Below are 23,471 nucleotides of genomic sequence, written 5' to 3'. Positions count from 1 at the left end.
TTATTGGGAGGCTGAGAACCTCCAAAATCGGTTGTCATGTTGGTAAGGGGTGCGTTAACAATATAAGCTATGCGGATGATATGGTGCTTCTCAACCCCTCAATAAATGGACTCAGAAAACTGCTGAATATTTGTGAACAGTTCTCTAAAGAACATGGACTCAAATACAATGTGGCGAAAACTGAAATGCTTGTCTTTAGAGCCGGTAAAAGTCCGGAGGTGGTTCTGCAAACACCACATTTCGGGTTGTTAAAAGTTTTAAATACTTAGGACATATATTGACTGATAACTTGAAAGATAACGGAGATATGGAGAGGGAGCGCAGGGCTCTTGCTGTGAGAGCTAACATGATAGCACGCAGATTCACCCGCTGCACTGATGACGTGAAGGTGACCTTGTTTAAAGCATTTTGCCAATGTTTTTACACGTGTCAGCTATGGACAAGGTTTACCAAGCGAAGCTATAACGCGCTAAGGATACAATATAATAACGCTATCCGCATCCTAACGCAGCTGCCTCGTTTCTGTAGTGCTAAATCAATGTTTGCTGCAGCGAGGGTTCCCGATTTCTTTGCCATTCTCAGAACAAGAACGGCTTCCTTCTGAGAGAGACTTAGACGCACCACCATTATTTGCACTTTAAATGAGGACTTTAAAAATCCGTTTGTCAAGTATTGGTCTTGCGTGCGCCGGTGCGAGAATAATAATTTTAGGTTTTAAGATAATTCTTTTTTTTTTTTACATCTGCATTAGCTTTATTTATTATTATTGTTATTATTGTACTATAAAAAAAATCTATTCTATGGGACTATTGCCTGAAAATAAAGAATTATTGTTATTATTATTCATCACTTCACCTGCATGGTGGACTAATGCCTGAGCCCATCTTAATCTAATTGGAGACCTTAGCTCTGTATTGCGCTGGCAATGGGTTGATAATAACGATGACGATGTGTTTTTAGCACCAATACTTTTTACATCTTATTTTTTATAAGGTTGGTAATATTAACGCTTTGTTGGTATGTCTATCCGTGTCATCGTAGCCTCGAACGAATATACTGATTTGCATTGCGTACACTGCTGGTCAGATTCTCTGATAGATTTAACATAGCCTATCTTTATTTTTAACACTGTTTTTACAAAATCACTTGGTCAATTTTGATGCAGTTGTATTTATTACAAAGTTACCGTTATATACTACTACACTGCTCATGTCTCATTACTCTGAGATGCTAACTGTTTTAGGACAATTAACTGTATCAAAAATCAGTTTTCAGGAAAAAATATAACAAACAAACGTCAAACACAAGTGCGAAACCTGCTAGTGCATAGTATGACGCTTGTTTGTTTATCCTTATTTCACGCCCTCATTAAGCCACCAATTGAATTCATTTTTACCAAAGAGTTAGTTGCAAGGAAGGAGAGTTACATTAGCTACTTTTATCGAAAATGAAACAGTTTCTACGAGATTTGTAAAGCTTTAATAAAAACGGTCGAAAAACGCAGGCATTTATTAATGAACAAATGTTATTTTAAAAATCAAATTTGCATAAGTATTAATTTTATGATTGCATGCATCGCGCAGCCCTGCGCTCAGTTGGCTTCGTTTACGCAGCGACAGTTTGGAAAACACTCAGACGCTGCTCCCCGCCTTGTTATAAAACTCTTTGACGAACACTGTCTATACACTTCACATGCACTCTATGATACTTAGCATAAGGGTGAAATTGCAATAACGCTTCACATACGCTTTAGAAAATAAAACTCTGTTTGCTAGAGTTTAATGAATTAAAATAAACTCTATCGACATCTAAACAAGGTTGCAATTCCAATGCGGAGATGATATGCGGAAAACTTTAGAGTTCTGACTTCACAGTTACATCAAAACTAAATATCATACTTAGGAAGTAGAAACAGTATTCTCGCTTTTCACTTCTATACTCATAATAATTTATCAAATATTAACTCGTCAGGTGTTCCTAGGTACCTACCTACTGTATATACATTTGTACCCGAATACACCAGGGTAATAAGTAAAACAGTCTATGTAAGTATGTATTTTTTGTTGTTCCAGTTTTTGGAACTCCCTCTTGGACTGATTTTAATAATTTGGGTGTCGTTGGCTCCTAACGACACTCAAATGATTAAAATCAGTCCAAGTCCAGTCTTAGCGACCCAAGTGTTCGTAGCTAAGTGACGTCGCAACAAATCTCATATGGTGGACCAAAATACGCAAAGAAAATTGAAAGACAGATGTTAGTATCAAATAAAATCTTAACGTGTAGATTCGAAGTTTTTAACTAATACCTATGTTATATAAAAAAATTAAATGATTTGTCTGTCGCAAGCCATGAATTCTGCTTTTTTTTAATTCGATTTTTTTTTGTTTTTTTTATAGTAATATTTGGCGAACGAAGCAGTTGGCTGACCTGGCCCGCCCAGTGCGGATTGGTGGATTTAACACACCTTAAAGAACATCAATAGAAAACTCTCAGGTTTGCAGGTTTCCTCACGATGTTTTCCTTCACCGCCAAAGCAAAAATTTTAATTGCTTAAAACGCACATAACTTAGAGAAGTTAGAGGTGTTCCACACACCTTTGAGAACAATATGTAGAACGCCCAGGCTCGCACGATTCCTCACGATGTTTTTCTTCACCGTCGGAGCAAGTGACATTTTAATAACTTAAAACGCAAATAACTTCGAAAGTGAAGTCGAGGTCCTACCCAATGCGCTATAAACAAACTTATGTTAAGTATGTTAACTTTAAAAAATCTTTAAAAAACTCCCTAGTGATGCGGAGAGCGTTGTGGTTTTAAGTTCAGGTACCCGGTTTGATTCCAGGCAGGGGCAGTTGGGGAATTCATAATTACTGAATTTTATTTGGTCTGGTCTGGTGGGAGGCTTCGGACGTGACTAGTCACCTACCGACAAAGACGTACCGCTAAGCGGTATAGCGTTCCGGTGCGATGTCGTGTAGAAACCGATGTGGTTATTAGAGGTATAGTACAGCCCGCTTCCATCTTAGACTGCATCATCTTACCATGTGATATTTCAGTCATGGGAAAAATTATAGCAGAATAAAAAAAAAAGTAGCAGTAAGAGTTTTCTTTGGAAACGAATTTCATAGCACTTTTCATATTATCTCTGAGGAGAACAAATCTGTGTTCTTCAAACAACGAGCGCACTTGATTGGTTGAATGTTATCATTAATCTGGGACGTGCTGCGACGGAGCCACGGCATCTGATAAGTCCGTCTGCACGCTCCCTCTTAACCGATAAACTAGTTAAACAAGAAAGAAAGTTGCTACCGGAAGTGTATAATATTTATATGAAGGGCAACTTCACCTAGATCAGAAATGAATACAATTGACATAGTAACATTATTTTTCTGCGAATTCAAAATACAGCTTCTAGCAATATATAACGTTAATTCATTATAATTTATTATTACAAATTAAGAATTCAGAAATTGATTATTGGTATTCATTTAGTAGCAATTATTTATTATATCACATAACATATGTATAATCATAATTTATTTATTATTCTTTCAAGAATGTATTTTTATTATTTAATCATTAGTAAAATTATTCAAAATACCTAACAGTGACATTAAATACCTAACATTGACATACAACGATTTCATAAATGACAAACTAAAATAACAAAAAAAAAATTAAGATAGTTTATGATTGTAAAAATTTGACATAAACACACTGGCTGAAATTATAATAAATAAATTTATTAATTATTATGTACGACTGAAAATTATGTATAAACACGAATCGGAATGTTTTACAGTTGGAAGTAAAGGCTTTTTTTTTATTTAACAAAATTTATAGCAAATATTTGCACGCCTAATTTCTAGCGAAACACATGTTTTGCTTAGTAACCCGTACATACGGGTCTTCATGACTAAATTCTATGTTATTATTACCCATTTTTGACATATAAACATTCTATTCTATTCTTAACATGTATTTCTGGGTGTTTATCTGTATTTATGTAGATTATGCAAAATTATTCAACAGTTATCTTACGAGTACTATCCATAACATAAGCTACGCTTAATTTGGGGTAAATGGCGATTAGTCGTTATATATTTTTTATTCTAATAACTCACACAAATAAATGATTTTGATTCACGAATCTAGCTTATATATCTGTCCTTTTACTTCCACGAGTATTTACAGGTTTTTCTTAATCTCTCAGAAACTTTATCCGGATATCTATTGCGGGATAATAAATAGATATACATATCCTATTTATATACAATCCTATGTCCTTCTCCACCGTGATAGCTATATATTATACCGCCGGACATATGTAAAAAACAAATACACAGACAGCCTGTTACTTCTTCATAATTTAGCTTTCATTTGGTCAGAAAACTCTTTCCTCTTTATAATTTTGTACAGTAAATAATGTAGGCCGATTGGCGCAGTGGCCGTGGGTTCGATTCCCACAACTTGAAAATATTTCTGTGATGTACATGAATGTTTCTCAGAGTCTGGGTTACTGTTGTTCTGTTTATCTATTTTCCATAAGTATTTATGTGTTATTGATTATATATATGTTGTGTTCTGTTTATCTATTTTCCATAAGTATTTATGTGTTATGTATTATTCATAAAAATATTCATCAGTCGTCCAAAACACAACCTACGCTAACTTTAGGGCTAGATTGCGACGTGTCTATTGTCGTAGTATATACATAAAATTTTTTTTTGGTTGTTTATAAAAAATAAGAACTTGCCGTAACAGATATTCATAACTAACTATTAAAAGAACCGTTATTTCTTATCTTAGAGCTTAGTTGTCGTAATTTTTAGTATCACTAAAAATTACGAGCATAATTCTTATTATTCTCAAACATCATTATAAATTATTTAACCATTCTTCACTCTTTTTTTTTGGTCCTATTCCAATCTGGATTTCTGCCATTTTGAATTTCTACTAGAACTTATAACGATCACAGATATTGCATAATTTAGGCCATTCTGATTCTGAGATCAGTATTTTTTCTAAATACAATTGCAGGCAGAGGTAGTTTTACAAACAGTACCTATACAGAAAACGGCAAGTCTACCTTGCACGGACATTTAACGATATTTTCAACCGACATTAATCCAATAACAGGTTTTGTGTGTTTACAAGTCTGTTTGTTTGCAAATAAAACATGGCGTTTAATTCATAACTTCGTGTTGATATACGCAGTTCAATATTTGCAAGCGCTGTTGTCTGACGTTCATCAAACAGCGCAAATACGTTATGAAGCTTATTTGATTTCACTTAAGTACCTGCAGTGAAATGTAACATTGTTCTAAATGGCCATTAATGTAATTGTATTTTTAAAATTCTTAAAAAAACTTGACTTTGATCCTGATTAAAGCTTTAAAAGTATTGAAATTCATTGGAATTTTTACGTCAGTCATTGGATTCCTTGGATTTTTTAAAGGTAATTTCCACCAACATAACATCAAGTGTACACCCACGGCAAGAAAATAGATATTTATAGGGATTTATTGGCAACTAGCTGTTGCCCACGTTCTTCGTCCGCGTTTATCTTGTTTTTTTTTTTTAATACCGTTGGATTTCCTGGAATTAAAAGTAACCTATGTTACTCTCCGTCATACCAACTAATTCCATGCCAAAGATCAAGTTGTATAGTTGCTTTGTTAGGGCGTTAAGGAAGGACAAAACAACAAACACTTCCGCATTTATAATATCAGTAAGGATATTGTTATTAATATCAAGGTTGCTTAGAAGCAGGACGCTTTCCTTTGATCTCAACTTAAATTGTAAATTATACTATAAAAATTAAGCTTAATTTGCTATACTCCGCGAAAAGCAGAAGAGTCTGGACTGTGTAATTTATAAATCTTCAATCTTTATACTCCACATTATACAGATCTTTGGCAATGTACTCTCCACGGACGTTTCGCTCCAAAACCGGAGGATCCTCAGGAGATGTTGACGTTACAATATTGGATAGAAGCAGGCGTTAATTTGCGGAGTTCCATGATATACTATGAAAATTAAGCTTGATTTGCTATGCTCCGTGAAAAGCAGGAGAAATTATTTCGGAAAAGGGCAACTGCTGAGCGGCTTTTTCTTGGTGGAATCAGCTTTCTGAACCGGTGGTACCGAATCTTTATGCAACGTAAATTTAAACATAGCTAGTGATCATGAGATCCCAATGTTATGAGTTCTACTCCAAGCCGTCAAAGGAGATTTTCCGGGCCGATCCGACCGGCCGGATGAATATAAAAGTACTCTGCTCTGGCATCCACCATTTCCGCTGGCCATATTTGGGTCGAACCAAAATTATGTGGTCAGACAGCGTGAAAGCGGTCCACAAAGCGGTCTCAATTCCAGGAACTTGGGAACCCAGCTTCCCTCGGTTCTTCGTGCTACATACCAAATCCATTGAATGACAGAGGAGGCCTAAAACCCTCTCTCCTATCAGAAGCTTAATTGGCTTAGGTCCTGTAGGTAGGTATAAATATGACAAATGTATATTTAAGAAGGTATATATTTATAGGTAAACGGCTGACGATGATGATGACATAGCATATGTAACTCGCTTTATATTTTTATTTTAAATCATATTACTGTGTCAAAAACAAAACAATTATTATTCATTGTGGCGCCAATTCATTTCCCTCTCGGGTTTGCGCGATGAAAACAAAAGCTGTGGATGCAAATAAAGTCGATGCCGTTTTAAATTGCATTATTTATTTCCGCAAGTTTTCACCTTTTTATGTAGATATTTGATTTTGCCCGTAACTAAGGTCGCATTTGTTTCTAACCTTTCCTTTTCTTGAATATATAAATATCCTATATATTTGTCTCAATGCTGCAACCTAAGTAGGGTTTTCTAAAGTAATGGTAAAGCGCTTTGTGACAGAGCTTGTCCGGGTAAGTATTATCGCTATTTTTATTTCTGCAGCTAAGGAGCATTGTTGCAATTCTGTCCGGTCTGAAGGTCAGGGTAGTTGCTGGTCTAATTACAAGGCTTAACACCTTTTTTTTTTTTTGTCGTGGTGGAAAAGCAGAGGTAGCCAACCTCTGTCCTTTTGGGCAGGACAGAGGTTATGTGGGACTCGTTTACCCGAACTAAAAACCACCACGGCATGTCCCTCTCGTTGGCTTTATTGGACGTCCGGGGAGTACACTTCCCAGAAGCCTACGCCTCTTAAGCGTTTTAAGCAATTAAAATATCACTTGCTCCGACGGGGAAGGAAAACATCGCGAGGAAACCTGCATGTCTGAGAGTTCTCTTTAATGTTCTGGCCAGCGTGGTGGCCTTAACCCCTACTCATTGTGGGTGGAGACCCGTGCCCCACTGTGGGCCAGTAAAGGGTTTATGTGATTGTGATGCTAGGATTTTCAAGCACATATTTTTTTATAATTAGTCAGTTATTAAGAAATTTTAGTAGTAGTAATAATGGAAAAGTCGCAGAAAGAGATGGCCCCGAGTTCCTGGCGTCCCTTAGATGGGACAGGGGTGCTATGAATCCCCAGGAGGCAAACCTAGAAAGTTAAGTTAGGAACATGGAACGTGAGAAGTTCTGCGACGCGTCAACCAACGGCGTGAACTTTTGCACACCATCAAGATCGGAAAAGTTGCATATCTGGGGCACGTGCTAAGGCAAGAGAGATATGAGCTCCTTCAACTTATTATGATGGGAAAAGTTGCAGGAAGAAGAGGCGTTGGTCGCAGAAAAAAGTCATGGCTTTGTAACATCAGAGAGTGGCTATAAGACTGATGTGAAAGGCATATACTAATTTCGCAATCGACGGTAGGAGAGCCGTAGCTCAATTAGTGAAAGCGCTCAGGCCGCGATTGCCCGAGAGTCGCAGGTTGAAATCCTGTCGATTCCGAAATTTTTTATATGCATTTTAAATTTATAAAATTGATAATTCCTCCAAGTGTAGGTAAAAACACTAATAAAAATTATAAAATATCAGAGAGTGGACTGGAATCGCGAGTGCAGCAGAATTATTTCGCCTCGCGAAAAATAGACAAGAATTTACGAAGCTGACTGCCAACCTCCGTTAGTCGGAGAGGCACCGCAAGAAGAAGACATTTTAAGTTTCTGATTAAAATCGTTGCTAATAATAAAAATATTATTCAAGATATTAATAAGCCGCAGTTATTTGAAGTGGCCGACCCACGCAATAGAACGTTGCTACGCCCGCCGCGCGCACTGTGTGGGAGTGACAAGTCCTCTACGAGCGTCGTGTACGAGGGCTACGCTAGAATAAATGACTATCGCTGGCTTGGGACGCTTTATTATAAGACGCGTGAGTTTTTTTTTTATTCAACAACAGAGTAACTCTTGACTGTTATCTCACCCGGTAGTAAATGTTAAAAACTCATCATGTTGTGAAAATAAGCTTAATTTACTATACTCCGCGAAAAGCAGGAGAATCAACAGGAGAAATTTGAAATTGTAAAGTCAACATCTCCTGAGATGCTCCGGTAGTCACTGATCGGTTTCACACCGGAACACTAAATCGCTTAGCGGCACGTCTTCGTCAGAAATGTGTTAACTAGCCACGGCCAAAGCCTCCCACCAGACCATACCAGAGAAAATTCAGTCATAATAATTTCCCAAATTGCGTTTGCTGAATATCAAACCTGGGATCTTCTACTTAAATTCACAGCGTGCTCCGTTGAACCAGGGAGGTCTTCAGGGAGTTACTACAAAAATAATTCGAAAGACGTATAGTACGTTCAACTCAACTTAACGCGCTGCTACATTAAAGGCCATAATCACTGCGCTGGGTAGACGGGTTCGCTATCACAGTAGATGGTAGCAATAATATAACAGACGACGCTGCTGTCCGTGCTCTTTTATATTCCCTTAATCGCCTCGCACGACACCCGCGTGAAGAGCAGGGGAGGTGACAACTGTGTTCTGATCAGTACAAAATACAGCCCAAAAACTACTTATTTGCTGTGGAGTTAACGAGGTAATCCGTAGACTGTCCTGGTAATAGCGTCAGATCAAAGTTTCAATATTGCAGTTCAGGATTACATAAAGGATTACTCATTGTGAAATTGTCGAAAACTCATTGATCCACAACAGTGGGCTTACGAATACAGTAACATTTTAAATCCATGGATCCATGTCACTGAGTGTGCTTTAATGAAGCTGACTTTACTGCCGCGTTGCTCTAGCGTTTAGCATGCTTGACTGCTGATCACGAGGCCCTGGGAACGACCTAGTGATCGGGACAATGAATAGTATTAGGGATTTCTATCAAAGAATTATTTTTAGGTAGCCGCCCGGAGTAGCGTACAAACTCATACTTGTACACTATAATATGACTGTTATTTAGTGTAACTAAATCGCAGTTCTCGTAAATTTACAACTAAAGTGTTGTAGTGCTAAGTTAAAACCATGTGACTCCTGTCACTTTATTAGGTACGCGTCGCGTAACGTAGGTACTATGCGCGTGTCGGTCTTTTATCTTCAATAGGGTGGTCATAAGCACTTCGAATGTTTTGAATTCGTTTGTATGGATAAAGAAATATGCTTCTATTTTTATATTTTACAAGGTGATTCCTTATGAAATATACTTATGCATCCTTCAACATTATTTCGTATTTCGGTTACACATTGTATATAATAGTACATCTCTTGATATTTCATGAAATGGAGACATTCAACTAAAGATTGTACAAATATAATACGACTACAACTTGTAAAACCGTAATATACGGCCTTTATAACGCTGTTAAAAACACCCAAGATAGATTGACATCTACTATTATGATTCACGCCATTTTGGCGCTGCAAGTTGTGAAGCTGTAATACGAGTGTCTTTGGAACTAAAATTTTACTAAAACACTTTATTATTAGTTCCCGAGAACTCCGTATGTCAAATGTGGCACTTCTAGTCGGGGCTAGATTTCAGCTGTCATTTGTATAATTGACTGATCAACCAAGTTAATCGTGTCATCCCACGTTTGCAATGTAAGTACTCAGTCGAAACTGCGAGCCTTCAAACCACAATTGAATTGAATTAGAACATCAAGTCTAGTGGTAATAATGTCGCTGCAAAGATGTCATTTGACTATTTCACTTCTGTACCATATGATTTGCTCGCTAACTATTGACGAGTCGTTTTTTTTTTTATAGTAACAATTGACGGACCAAGCAGTACGTTAAAAACCATCGCCTGTAAACAGAGAAACACTTCACAGGGCATGAAACATCACGCCCTGTGTGTATCAATCGAACATTAGAAGTAAGAATAAACTTACAGTGCAATTATATACTACTTTACATAAAATTCATAATTCGTTTAAAGGAAATTGCATACAATTCTACAATAAACTACCCATTTACAACTGGGAGATGTCTCTTAAAAAGTTCAAAGTTTGTATTAAACGTAAGCTTATAGAAAAGTCCTATTATAGTATAAAGAACTACGTAATCGATAAAAAAGCTTAGGTGCTTGCTCTAACCAGGTTGCTCTTCTAATAATTTTAAATGACATTTTGAGATGGTGTTAACAAAAAAAACACCCGGCTATATTTGTTTGGCTTCTTCTTAGACCAGGACGCGTTTGGAACCCTCGTAGCTTTAGTTTTAAGTTTACGAATGTGGTTATCGCCATCATCTCACTACTGCGTAATTCTTATGTACGCATCAAAAGTGCCACCTATGGGCCTACTTGAATAAATATATTTTTGACTTTGACTTTGACTTCAATTGCAAGCGAGGAAATCTTGTACTAAGGCTACTTTTTTTTTGTATAATTTTCGCTTGGTAGGTACTTATTCCTAAGCAATTGTGTTTAATGTTATCTTATATGTATAACTAAGTGGTGGAAACTTAATTGGTTTATGTGATATAAAAATACGGCATTACTTTTATGTGTAACTAGCTGTTGCCCGCGACTTCGTCTGCGTTTGATTTTGTTTTTCAGTGTAAAATCGTCAAGCACTTTCATACCCTCTCACAAAGGAACCGAGCTTAATGTCGGGATATAAAATATCCTATATAACATCTAACACTTTCAAGTATATGTGTACAAAGTTTCATGAGGATCGGTTTAGTAGTTTTTGCGTGAAAGCGTAACAAAAAAAATTACATTGACATTTATAATATTAGTAGGGAAGTAGGGATAGGGATAGAGATAATAGTATCGTTTGTTTCCCCTGAAAAGCTAATAAAGAAATAAATAAATTTTTAGGGTTACGATTGACGTGTGATTGGAAGTACTTTGTGAAACCTTGTACTGAACAGCTAATTTAAGTAACAAAAGAATCATCAGGTGCTCTTTATCCAAATCCTTCAACACCAGAACGTAACAATAACAAGAATTTGTGCAAACTTCATACAGTTGCAATTATCATGTACCTACTATCTCGTAGACCCGTGATACAATATATAATTAATCGCGCAGCACACGGATCAGCTTCCCATCTATCAACGCCAGCATCTGACGGTTGGCGGAAATGTACGTACGGATGTAGAAACAGACGATTTCTAAACGTTGCTTTATAGCTGTTTAAAAATAATCCGCTCTTTTCAGTGTGTTGGTTTGCAATTATATCCAAATTATATTAGCCAAATGTCAACTACTCATAACCTATTACAAAATCTTGCTTTTCCCGAAGCCGAAGTTAATATCTGAGGAGTTCTCCCGGCGCTACACCATCTATAAACACAACTACTAATTGGTTATCTCCTATAGAACAATAAGGAAGCGTAACCGTATAAGGCCGCCCTTTGTATTCTGCTTCTATTTTTGTTTCTTTTTTCTTGTATAATTCTTTTACTTTATGTGGTGTACAAATAAAGAGTAATTATGATGATAATAATACGATTATCACTGACAGGTATATTACAGCTAATAGCCCTGATATAGTGCTAGTCGATCGATCAATGCGCCGTGCAATAATTGTTGACATTACTATTCCACATGACGATAATCTGGTGAATGCTGAAAAGGAAAAAGTATCTAAATACTTGGACCTTGCTCACGAGATTACCGCCCTGTGGAATGTTGAGTCGACCGTTATTGTTCCGATCGTCGTTTCAGTCAATGGTCTTTTCGCGAGAAGCTTCGATCTACTTCTTAAGAAGCTTTCGCTTGGTTGTTGGATCAAAGGTCGGATACAGAAGGCAGTAGTCCTTGAAACGGCGCGTATTGTGAGAAGCTTCCTCACTCTGGAGCCCTGACCGCCGATTGCTTGGGCATTCAAAATCCCCGCAAGCGGAGGGTGGATGTTTTTTTTTATACATTTTTAATCGTGTTTTTTTTTTAACAATGTTAAAAATTTAAAAAGATTAAATGATATGGTAAAAATAAAAATAATACGTCAAACTGAGAACCTCCTCCTTTTCTCAAATCTGTTAAAAATAGGGCAACAAGAAAGTTAGGTAGTATGGACGATACTTTGTAAAGGCATGATGATGCAATATTATTGATAAGCCCAAATGCATCGTAAGCTGACATGCAAATATTAATCGCTAATTAAGCATCCTACGAGTATGATCAGTATTAATTTGCTAGTTATTTCATATTATATCGCCAAATTATTACCTACTCTAAATCCATACATATAACAGGTACCTACAAATAATAAAAATTTAAAGGTCTGACTGTGATATCACATAAAATGTCCCTTTTTAAGCTTTGACCCTTAGGTTGAGATAGCGTAGTGGTTAGAAATTCAGCCTCCCTTTCAAAGGGGGACCAAGTTCCCTACACGCACCTCTGACTTTTCAGAAGTATTTTAGGCGTTTTAAGAATAACAAAATCTTGATTTTTGAATCGGTGATAGACGGAGGGTAGATAGTGGGTAAGGCTTCGGCATTTCTTTGGTTGGTTTGATAAACTTCGTAGATAATACTGGATGAAAGGTGTTTATCTTTTAATTTCAATGACAAGTTTGAAGTGGTGAATCGTCTATTCTATATTTATATTTATCTTTATCTAATTTTGATTCGATGAACTTCGTAGATAAAAGACAGAATTCTCAATCAGTACAATAGTATAACAGTAGAAGAAAAGATATACTTCTAAAGCATTGCTTTTATAATTATTTTAAGTGGGTATAGATATATTACAGTGACGTCAGTTTTAAGTAGAATAAAAAATGAAAAGTTTATTTCTTAAATATAGTTCAACGGGTACATACTACGATAATTCATATTTCGGGGGACTCCCGTCCTGAAAACGATTTATGCAACTCGACAATAGATCGAAACATCGACAAATCCCAAAATATTATCGTGGTATGTGCCCGTTGAACTATATTTAAAAAATCTTATATCTTTAAACGAGCAATTCTTGTATATATATAATATCGAAATCGGCTCCAACGATTTTCATGAAATTTAGTATAAGGTTTAGTTTTAGTTTCGGGGACGATAAATCGATCTAGCTAGGATTCATTTTAAGAAAATGTCATTTTATTCGTGTTTTCCGGTAATAACCGATCCGATGCAGACGGAGTTGCACCGGTCAGCTAGTGTTGATAAACCACGTAAATCTTAGTTTAAAAAGTTTATTGTTTAAAAAAACATTATTACAATATTAAATCCATCTCACAATGATAAACAACTACATAAAGCGTGTTCATTGAAAATATATTAACATGTACATCGAGCCTCCCGCCGAAAACTACGGCGGCCGCGGACATTACAAAGTTATTTACATCGCAATGCGTTTTAATTTACAGATTTAACGCCGATATGTCCACCGCCGGCGTCCGGGAGGTCAGGAAACCGCGGGTGTACGCGATGGTCCCACCCCACGGTAACTTTGTCACATATATTCGTAAAATCCGACGGTAAATCAATCCAAGTGCGTATATCTCTGTGTGGAATATGGTAAATGAAACGAACATTTAAGAAAATTCAAAAAAATAAATTCAAAATTAATTTAGGTATTTCAAGTAGGCTTATATACACAAAGTTAGCGCGGGAGCCCCAGCAATCGGTTGGGGTGGTTGGTAGACGTCCGGGAGGTAAACGACGCACTCCCCGGGCGTCTAACAAAGTCAATCAAAGGGGCATGCCGCGGTGGTTTTTAGTTTAGGTATATAGGGGGGAGTCCCACATAACCAAGAATCGGAGGCAGCAATTAAACTTTTCCACCACACCAAAAAAAATGGCTTATACAACCTGTAAACGAATTATGAAATACTGTTGAATGGTGCATAGTAAAAATATTACATCAAATATAGCATATTTTTTTTTCCATGCAAACGAATTCAAAATATTCTAAATGTTTATGACAACCCTATATAAGATAAAAGACCGACACGCGCCTAGTAACTACGCTACGCGATGCGTTAGGTACGCATCGCGTAGCGTAGTTACTTAACTTATAAAGTTACAGGAGTCACTTCATAATTATTTTGCAGTTTTGATGAAAGGGCTGTGTCTGATTTCTTTCAGTAAAAACTATGGCAGTGGTTTACTCAAAAACAATTAGCGTTTCGATTCTGAGTCTCTGAGAATGTAAATAATGTACCTCTCAAGTTTTCACACGTTTCATTTACACGTTCTAAAAAGCACTTTAGAAACATCATGTCGATCTTTTTGTGGTGATTCTACAGGGCATGGGTCTCCTTCCACAATGAGAAGGGGTTAAGGCCGTAATCCACCACACTGGCCCAGTGCGGATTGGTCAATCAGCATTACCTACTCTTAAGTCTAAAAACATAATATTACTTTAATATATTATTTTAAGAAAACAAGTGATTTATTAAACCAAGAATGCATAAAATATTATTCATAGAATAAGTTACATTTAAACTTAACGTTATTTATCTTTCATAAAAAGTATTTGCCGTATAGCAATAAATAATTGGAAGGTTAACACTTTAACGGATCTTATAAGGAAATCTACAGGCTACAGATCACCTAGTTAATACAAACATAAACAATCGTCGAATAAAATAAAATTTATTAATATACAATATAAATGCTTTCAAAGCGTTCTTAAAGTCGCAGTCGACGGTTTTTGCTCTAACCCTAAGCCCATTAATGCTGGCGTTCCGCAGGGTTCAGTGTTATCGCCCACACTGTTTATTTTGTATATCAAGGACATGCTGGACAATAATGGTTTCTATTGTTATGCAGATGATAGCACGGGTGATGCTCTCTATGGAGGGCCTGCACAGCGCTCTCCTTTTCAGCTGGTGGAGTGCAGAAGTAAGCTTGTGTCTGAAATTGAGGGTCTCTTGGACAAAGCGTCCGAATGGGGTGCACAAAACATTGTTCAGTTTAACCCCACCAAGACCCAAGTCTGCGCGTTTACAGCTAAAAAAACCGCGTTCACCGCGTCACCTCAGTTCCAGAACACTCCTCACTATTTCCAATAGCATTGGGATCCTCGGTGTCAACATCTCGAACGAAGTCCAGTTCCGCGCTCACTTGGAAGTTAAAGCTAAATTAGCTTCCAAAAAGCTTGTGTGCTCAACAGAGCAAAACGTTACTTTGCGTCAAAGCATAGACTCCAGCTCTATAAAGCGCAAGTAAGACCTCACATGGAGTACTGCTCGCATCTCTGGGCTGGGGCACCTCTTTACCAACTCCTTCAATTTGATCGGATACAAAAGCGGGCAGTTCGACTTGTTGACAATCCCAAATTGACTTGCAGTTTGGAGTCCCTGGGGCACCGAAGAGATGTTAGCTCCCTTTGTATGTTCTATCGACTCTATAATGGAGAGTGTTCCGAAGAGTTGTTTGCGTTGATACCTCCTTCCCTGTTCTCTAACCGCACCTCACGTCGTAGAAATAAATTCCACCCTCATCATCTGGATGCCTCGTATTCTTCTACTGTTCGAAATACCAAATCATTTCTACCGCGCACTTGCAAACTATGGAACAATGTCCCATCTGATGTGTTGCCTCAAAAATACAATCTAGGGTTATTCAAGGGGCGGATAAACAAATTCCTTAAAAGCCGGCAACGCATCGGTGGCACCTCTGGTGCTGCAGATGTTCACTTACCATCAGGTGACACACTTGCTGGTTTGCCCGCTATTAATATAAAAAAAAAAGAAAAAAAAAAGCGTCACATTTATTCCTTTTTGATTATTTAGCGTTAGATTTGGCCACTGGAAAAAACCGTAAAAGTTCTCTTATAAAAATACGCAAGATGTTATACCTTGACCAAGGACAATGCAGTATGTACTACAGACGCTCAGAAGTAGGTGATTTATATGTGTTAAAAATCTGTAATTAGCGTCCATCAACATCATCACCAACCTATTACCGGGCCACTACAAAGCATGTATATTTCTATTGCTTTAATTTAAAACGCGCATAACTCTGAAAAGTTATAGATGCGTGCCTTGGATCGATTTCTCATCGTTTTTTTTCTTTATTAAATGTCATCTCGATGACAGTCTAAGATGACAGCGGGCTAACCTGTTCGGGAGTATGGTAGTCATACCCCTAATCGGTTTCTACGCGACATCGCACCGGAACACTAAATCACTTAGGTGGTATCTATCTAGGGCTAAAGCCTCCTACCAGACCAGACCAGAGAAAATTCAGAAATAATAAATTCCCAAATTGCCCCTCGAACCCGTAACCGCCTACTTAAATTTGCGCTCACCACTGCACTTGGGAAGCAGTCAAGGTCTTGGACATTTCTCTGATTCTGAAAACAAACAGCTACTTGTTATTCAATAAAATAAAATGAAGAACTTCTGTGTTAGCTAACATATCCTAAGCGGCGTGCCTTGAAAAATATGTCAAGGTAGCTCGGAGCCACTTAAGAACATCACTCAATATTCATGAGTTCATTTTCTTAACGAGAATTAGTTAATAGATTAATCAGTAGAAGTGTGTTAGTGAGTTAGTAAGTTATGTCCATCGCTTAAAACTACTAGGGCCTTAAAAATGAACTCGTTAGAATGATTATATTATATTAAACGAACGGCCGACTGGCGCAGTGGGCAGCGAACCTGCTTTCTGAGTCCTAGGCCGTGGGTTCGATTCCCGCAACTGGAAAATGTTTGTGTGATGAACATGATTGTTTTTCAGTGTCTGGTGTTTATCTGTATATTATAAGTATTTATGTGTATTATATTAATCAAAATATTCAACAGCTATCTTAGTACCCATAACACAAGCTACGCTTACTTTGGGACTAAATGGCGATGTGTGTATTGTCGTAGTATATTTATTTATTATTATTTATTATTTATTACTAGCTGTTGCCTACGTTCATCGTCCACGTTTGAAACGGATTATACAAATACTGCGGCGATAGCGCATTTGGTAGCTCGATCACACTTTCGGGGGGCCGAGTTCGAATCCCAGCACGCCCCTCTAACTTTTCTAAGTTGTGTGCGGGTTGCTTCAAAGGCGAAGGAAAACGTCGTGAGGAAACCTGATGCATGACTGAGGACTTATCTCATTGTGGGAAAAGACCCGTGTTCTGTAGTGTGGGAACCTATCGGATCCAGAATATTTGTAATAAAGTATGCTTAATTTACACGTTTAGTATATTCCTACACTAAAATACAAAAAGTGTTTTAACCACTGCAAAATTTATAGTTAAACCTGTAATAAATTTTTTGTTACTTGTCGTGTAAATCATCTTTTCATTACTTTTTAAAAAATGTTTTACAAGATTAAAAAATAATAAAACAAATGAATAACCCACATTTCTTAAATATAGTTCAACGGGTACATACAAGGATAATATGTTTGAACTATATTTAAGAAATGTTTATTAACCGCGAAAATTTTCCAGAGCCAGTTTCCTTACCTTACCTAGAACAAGAACAAATTATGGTAAAAAATCCCTTACCTTTGAAGGCGCCAAATTTTATAATAAAATACCTATACTTATAAAAAATGAAAAGTCATTCAATGTATTCAAAACTAAATTAGCTTCTTATATATTAAGTAATACCAATAAATTTAAAGACGAATACATTGAATGAGTAGATAATAGTAAAATTGAATTTAGTTTAGTCTAATGTTCGCCATTATTTTGTATTTATTTGTTATAGAAAACTAAGTTTCGTATGTAAGTGACTTAGGTCTTTTTATAGGAATAAATGTCTTTAAACCTAAACCTAAACCTAAATCTTAGTTAAAAATCTTTAATTAGTAACCCACTTGTTTTTATAGTATTTTTAATATATTTATATTTAAGTGTAAAGATTATTTCAAGGAAAAAAATTGTTTGTATAGGATCCATGATTACATTAATGAATATATGTTTCCATAGAGTTATGTTGAAGAAGTTAGTACCACATATTATGTAGGTTAGCGGGATATCTCATAATATACCGATGGTGGGATGTTTTTTTTTCTCTGTACGAAATCGCTATGTGTTGATAAGAGCTCGATATTGTAGTTACTTTTTTTATATAAAGTAATAGGTGATGGACCAAGCAGATGGCCCATCTGATGTTAAGTGGAAACTCAAGGCCAAAAAGCGGAGCAACACTTCTAAGGGTATGCGGTATATATAGAATTGTAAAGTACAACATACAGATTCTCCTGCTTTTCGCGGAGTATAGCAAATTAAGCTTAATTTTCGTAATACGTCCACTTTCTAGAGACTTCTAAGTTCACGATCGTTTCTAGTCTTATAAAATAAATATAACATTCTAGCTCTAAAGGTTAAATGTAAAAACTTTAAGAAAATACCACTAAACCGTAGCTTACTCGCTTAACTTGATAGGGCCGCAAGTTCTTGTACAAACTTGCTCTCAACAACGCCAATAACAATCTACATAATATTTTCATTTTTGTTTTTATGATATTTTTTCATAAGAGCTTACTTTATTGAAGTTGTTAATCAATTGTTATGTGTGTTATCTTAAACTAGTTGTGGCTTGCGACTTCACCCGCGTTTCTTGGGTTTTTTTTAAATCCCGCGGGAAACCTATATTTTGGTATTCAGTTATCTTAGAAAATTGCTCATCAGAAGAATTACACACGTATATTTTACGTTACTTCTTGGTTTTGTCAACTCTTTACAGTTTTCAGTAGTGGACGCTCGCTGGCTGATGATAATATTATTATTATTATTATTAAACTCTATATTTGTATACCTACCACAACATTAACATAAACAAAATATAATAAAAACAGAAACATATAGAAAGAAGTAGAATACAAAAGGCGGCCTTATCGCTTAATAGCGATCTCTGCCAGGCAACCTTTGAACTAGGAAAAAAAGAAGAGGAGAATAGACTGCTGGTGGTACAAATTTTAAAATACATACACGCGAATAACAATACTAATACATAAACTTGTGTACACAAATAGATCAAAAGTACATAATATAATTAATAAATAAATATAATAATAAACTAATCCCTAGTAATATTATAAATGTCAATGTAAGTTTGTTTGTTACGCTTTCACGCAAAAACTACTTAACCGATCATCATGAAAGTTTGTACACATATTTTAGGAAGTGTTAGAAGTAATATAGGATACTTTTAACCCGACATTGAGCTCGGTTACTTAGGGAGAGGGGATGAAAGTGTTTGACGATTTAAAACCTTAACTCCAACAAATTATAACCGATTTGAATAATTATTTTTGTACTATAGAGGTATATATGTGTTTAATTTTGCCCAAACTTTGTGTAGATCTGATGAATGTGGTTGGAGATAGAGGACAGAACTCCTCAGCGGACAGCAGCAAACCCCTCATTTAAGGCTTAGCTATATCTACTGAATACTTTAAATTTTTTTAGAACTACGTCTAAATTGAATGCCACATTAAAAAACAAAATCAAAGGCAACGAAGTCGCGAGCAATAGCTAGTATATTATATAATAACAACACTTACATATTTAAATACTTTAACATACAATAAATGAGTAAGTATATACATGCTATTAAATAAATATTATGTTGTTTATTACATTACCGTAGGTAATTATTTTTGTGATAAGTTTTGGATACAGTGAGTAGTATACACATAGCTAGGTTATATGTTCAAAGTTGATAACTTAACACTTAATCATCATCATCATCCGCAGCCTATTAACATCCCACAGCAGGGCAAAGGCCTCGTCTGTCATAGGAGAGACTGTTATAAAGCATAGACCCACCACGCTGCTCCAATGCACGTTGGTGGGTAATAACAACTAGTGTCACAATAGAATAGAATAATATACGGGCCGACAGCTTAATGTGTCCGCCGGGTCACAGTAACATTTAATGCTTTAAGATTTTTATCAACCAATGCCAATGCTTTAAACTAAGTTTTCCTCTGATTTTCATGAACATTTTATCCAGATTGGCGAAAAAAACTGCTTAAACTTGGTTGAATAAAACGTAGACTACTTGGCTTTGTCGCTAAAGCTATTCTGCTTATAATAGTGATGCCTGATTTATATCGATAACTTAGTTTTTTGTTTAACTTAACTCTGAGTTCATGATGCATTACCTTACATTCATTTCGAAATAAACGTTATTATTATTTATGCTCTATAATTTATTGATTTTCATTTTTTTTTTTATTCTTAAAAATGGTATTACAAATACACTATTAAAAAACATTATTACTAACATACATATCTTACTATGAAGGCACAGTAGGAATCACTATAAAACACACACTTTCAAGTCCTCCACTCATTACCGGCGCACTACAGAGGACGGGAAACCCTTCTCCTTTCAGAATGAGAAGGGTTTTGACCGTAGCCCATCTGGAATTTTGAAAACATTACAGTGAACATTCAGGCGTACAGGTTTTCTAACTATACTTTTTTTCGTCGCTTAAGCAAGTGTTATTTAATTACTTTACATCCTTTTCAATCCGAAAAAATACTACCGAAAGGGAGCCTGAAATACTAAGATCTAGGCTATCATTGTTGGGCCATAAATGAATGTCATAGAAAACGTTATTAAAACAGGTGATCTAATCGCAATGTGAATAAGGATTAAAAAACATAGAAACATTTATAGGCAAAATAAAGGTTTGGCGACTGTTTATGTGTTACGACTGTCCGACTTGGATTCTTAAAAATCAAAGCCTACCACTAGACGGCAACAAACACAAAAATAGAAACTATAAATTCCAAAATTTGCCAGCTCTGGCAAACGAACCCAAAAATTCCAACTGAAATTTCTACAACGCATCTCTGTGGCAGTAAGTTATTCAAACTTGCACAGGAATATTCGCAGGAAGCGACGGTCCATAGATTTTCTAGCTCAGTGGCTTGGATTTGAGGTACCGTTGTCCGGTACCGTATCATAACTACAGACGAAATGCAAATGTTTCAGCTTAACTTCTTAAAAGATTTATCGATCTTTTTTTGTCGATAGCTTAACGTACAACCCTATATCAAAGGTTAAACCTGAAGTGGGGACATTTCCAATAGATTAGTTCCATTCTCAAACGGTTCTAGTTAGGGGAGCTCTTAAAGATTCCAACAAATAATAATCAGCGAGGTAATGGTTGAAGCACTTTTACGCCGGTGCAAATTTTTCGCTCCATGCAGTTTTCACTTCGTCTTATGAACCAAACTGAATGATGCTAGAGGGGTCCATGTAAGATGATGATAGAATTAGAACGTGACTCGTTCCAATCGTAGACTAACCTGACTAATAGTTCTAAGTTAAGAAGTATTTTAGAGGTTAAGCTAGAAATAATTACCAAAAATAACAGGAGAAAAGCGGAGTAGATGTCGGATTGCAGAAATGTTTAAATACGACGTCTCATCAAGCTTTTTCAAGCAAATTGTACTCTACTAGCTAGTATAATACAGCGTTTGTATCCTCATTGGGTAGTATATGAAATTAACTCATAAACTAAAAAAAAAAATATGTCTAAACTCTATAAAAGAATATTTAGGACCGTTTGAATAAAGAAGCATGGTCTTCCAAACCTTCAGACCATGCAGTTTAGTTTTAATTATTTTCGAAAAACCAACTACGCGCTGCAGCACAATGTCGTTATTTGTACCGGGCATAGAGAACAGTGTTAAATTAACAAACGGTTTTGTGAATATATTTTTTATTGAAACGAGTTTTCTTGCATATCCGAAGCTTTTGTACAAAATTAGTTAGGTTACACACTAAAATATAATAAAAAAGGCGAGCCAGCTTTTTAGGCATTCTATTAGATTACAATGATTCGATGCTATTCAACAGTGACCACTAATCTTCTATACAATAATACGTGAAACAAAAACTTTGTACCCCTTTTTACGAAAATTGCGCAGACGAAGGAGTATCAAATTCCCCACACATTTAGTTTTTATTAGAAGTAGTGCAGAATGCTAATGCTTAGTCAATAAAAAAAAACATAACATACACTACAATTTAGAACACACCCGCATATAAACTCTTGTTTAATAATTTTTTGGATTTTAATTTGTTTGTAATAAAAGGCAAATTAACAGTGTAGCCTTTGAGAAATGTGAGAGTCTTTGGCAATAAAAACTTGATAATTAAATGTATAATAATGGTCGTATTTCGAGCAGTAGGCGTCAATAGTATACTTTAATATGGTATAAAAATATAAATACAAGTGAAAACTTCAAGATATACAACTATAAGTGAGCATATGACGTGTCTGTTACGCTGTTTTACCTGCTGGGGGGGTGAGAAATATGAACATAGTTCCACAGCGGGCCGCATTAATCTGGCTTATCGGTTCCACGGTGTCCAACAGTTCCAATACAGATATTTTACAATTACAGCTACCTCCTGCTCTTTGTATAACCGATCGATGCTGTTTTATTATAGTTATGTATGGTCCTTCTGTCTTACGAAGACCTTAAACGACGGTTTATTTTTGTAAACCTTACTCTCTAATATCTCTAATGTATTTCAAGTACGCCTCCATTTTTAAAGCACTTTTGAAACGTGTCGTCTGTCTGTGTGTAGTGACTTGATCACCGCTTCAGAAGGCAGATGTTTTTTATGTATACCTAAGGACGAGCGCTTGACTGCAATCACGCCTAATGGTAAGTGATGATGCAGCCTAAGGTGGAGCGCGCCTGCCTAGAAGATGGTAATAAACTTATGAATTACGATGTTTTACTTCACCGTTAAAACAAGTGAAAATAAATTGGTTAAATTAAAAACGCACATAATTCCGAAAAGTCAGAGGTGCGTGGTGCTGGGATTCATTTCGACACCCGAAAATTAAAATATATCGTAATTTTTTTAGTAACCACGATTAAGTAGATAATTGCGTTTTAAAACATTGTTTTAAGTTAGGCAAAGGTAAATCAAATATTCCGTTCGGTATCATGTTATAGCATACACCCATCCCCACGAAGTTTTTAATCTGTGTCTATTGTTTGCTTTCTGCATCTGTGATCATCATTAGCTCGCAATCGAGCGCAATTGCTGGGCAAAGGTCTTTTATTAGAGCGCACCTCCACATACAGTCCTCCGCCTTTGTTATCAAGCCGCTTTAGGTACCAATTGGCCGCGAGCCGTCCCACACTGGGTTTATGTTTTTTTTCACGACAAGTTAGCCAATGTAAGTA

This window comes from Pararge aegeria, chromosome 1, assembly GCF_905163445.1.
Source record: "Pararge aegeria chromosome 1, ilParAegt1.1, whole genome shotgun sequence".
Classification (NCBI taxonomy): domain Eukaryota; kingdom Metazoa; phylum Arthropoda; class Insecta; order Lepidoptera; family Nymphalidae; genus Pararge; species Pararge aegeria.
Note: the sequence above shows the minus strand (reverse complement) of the source record.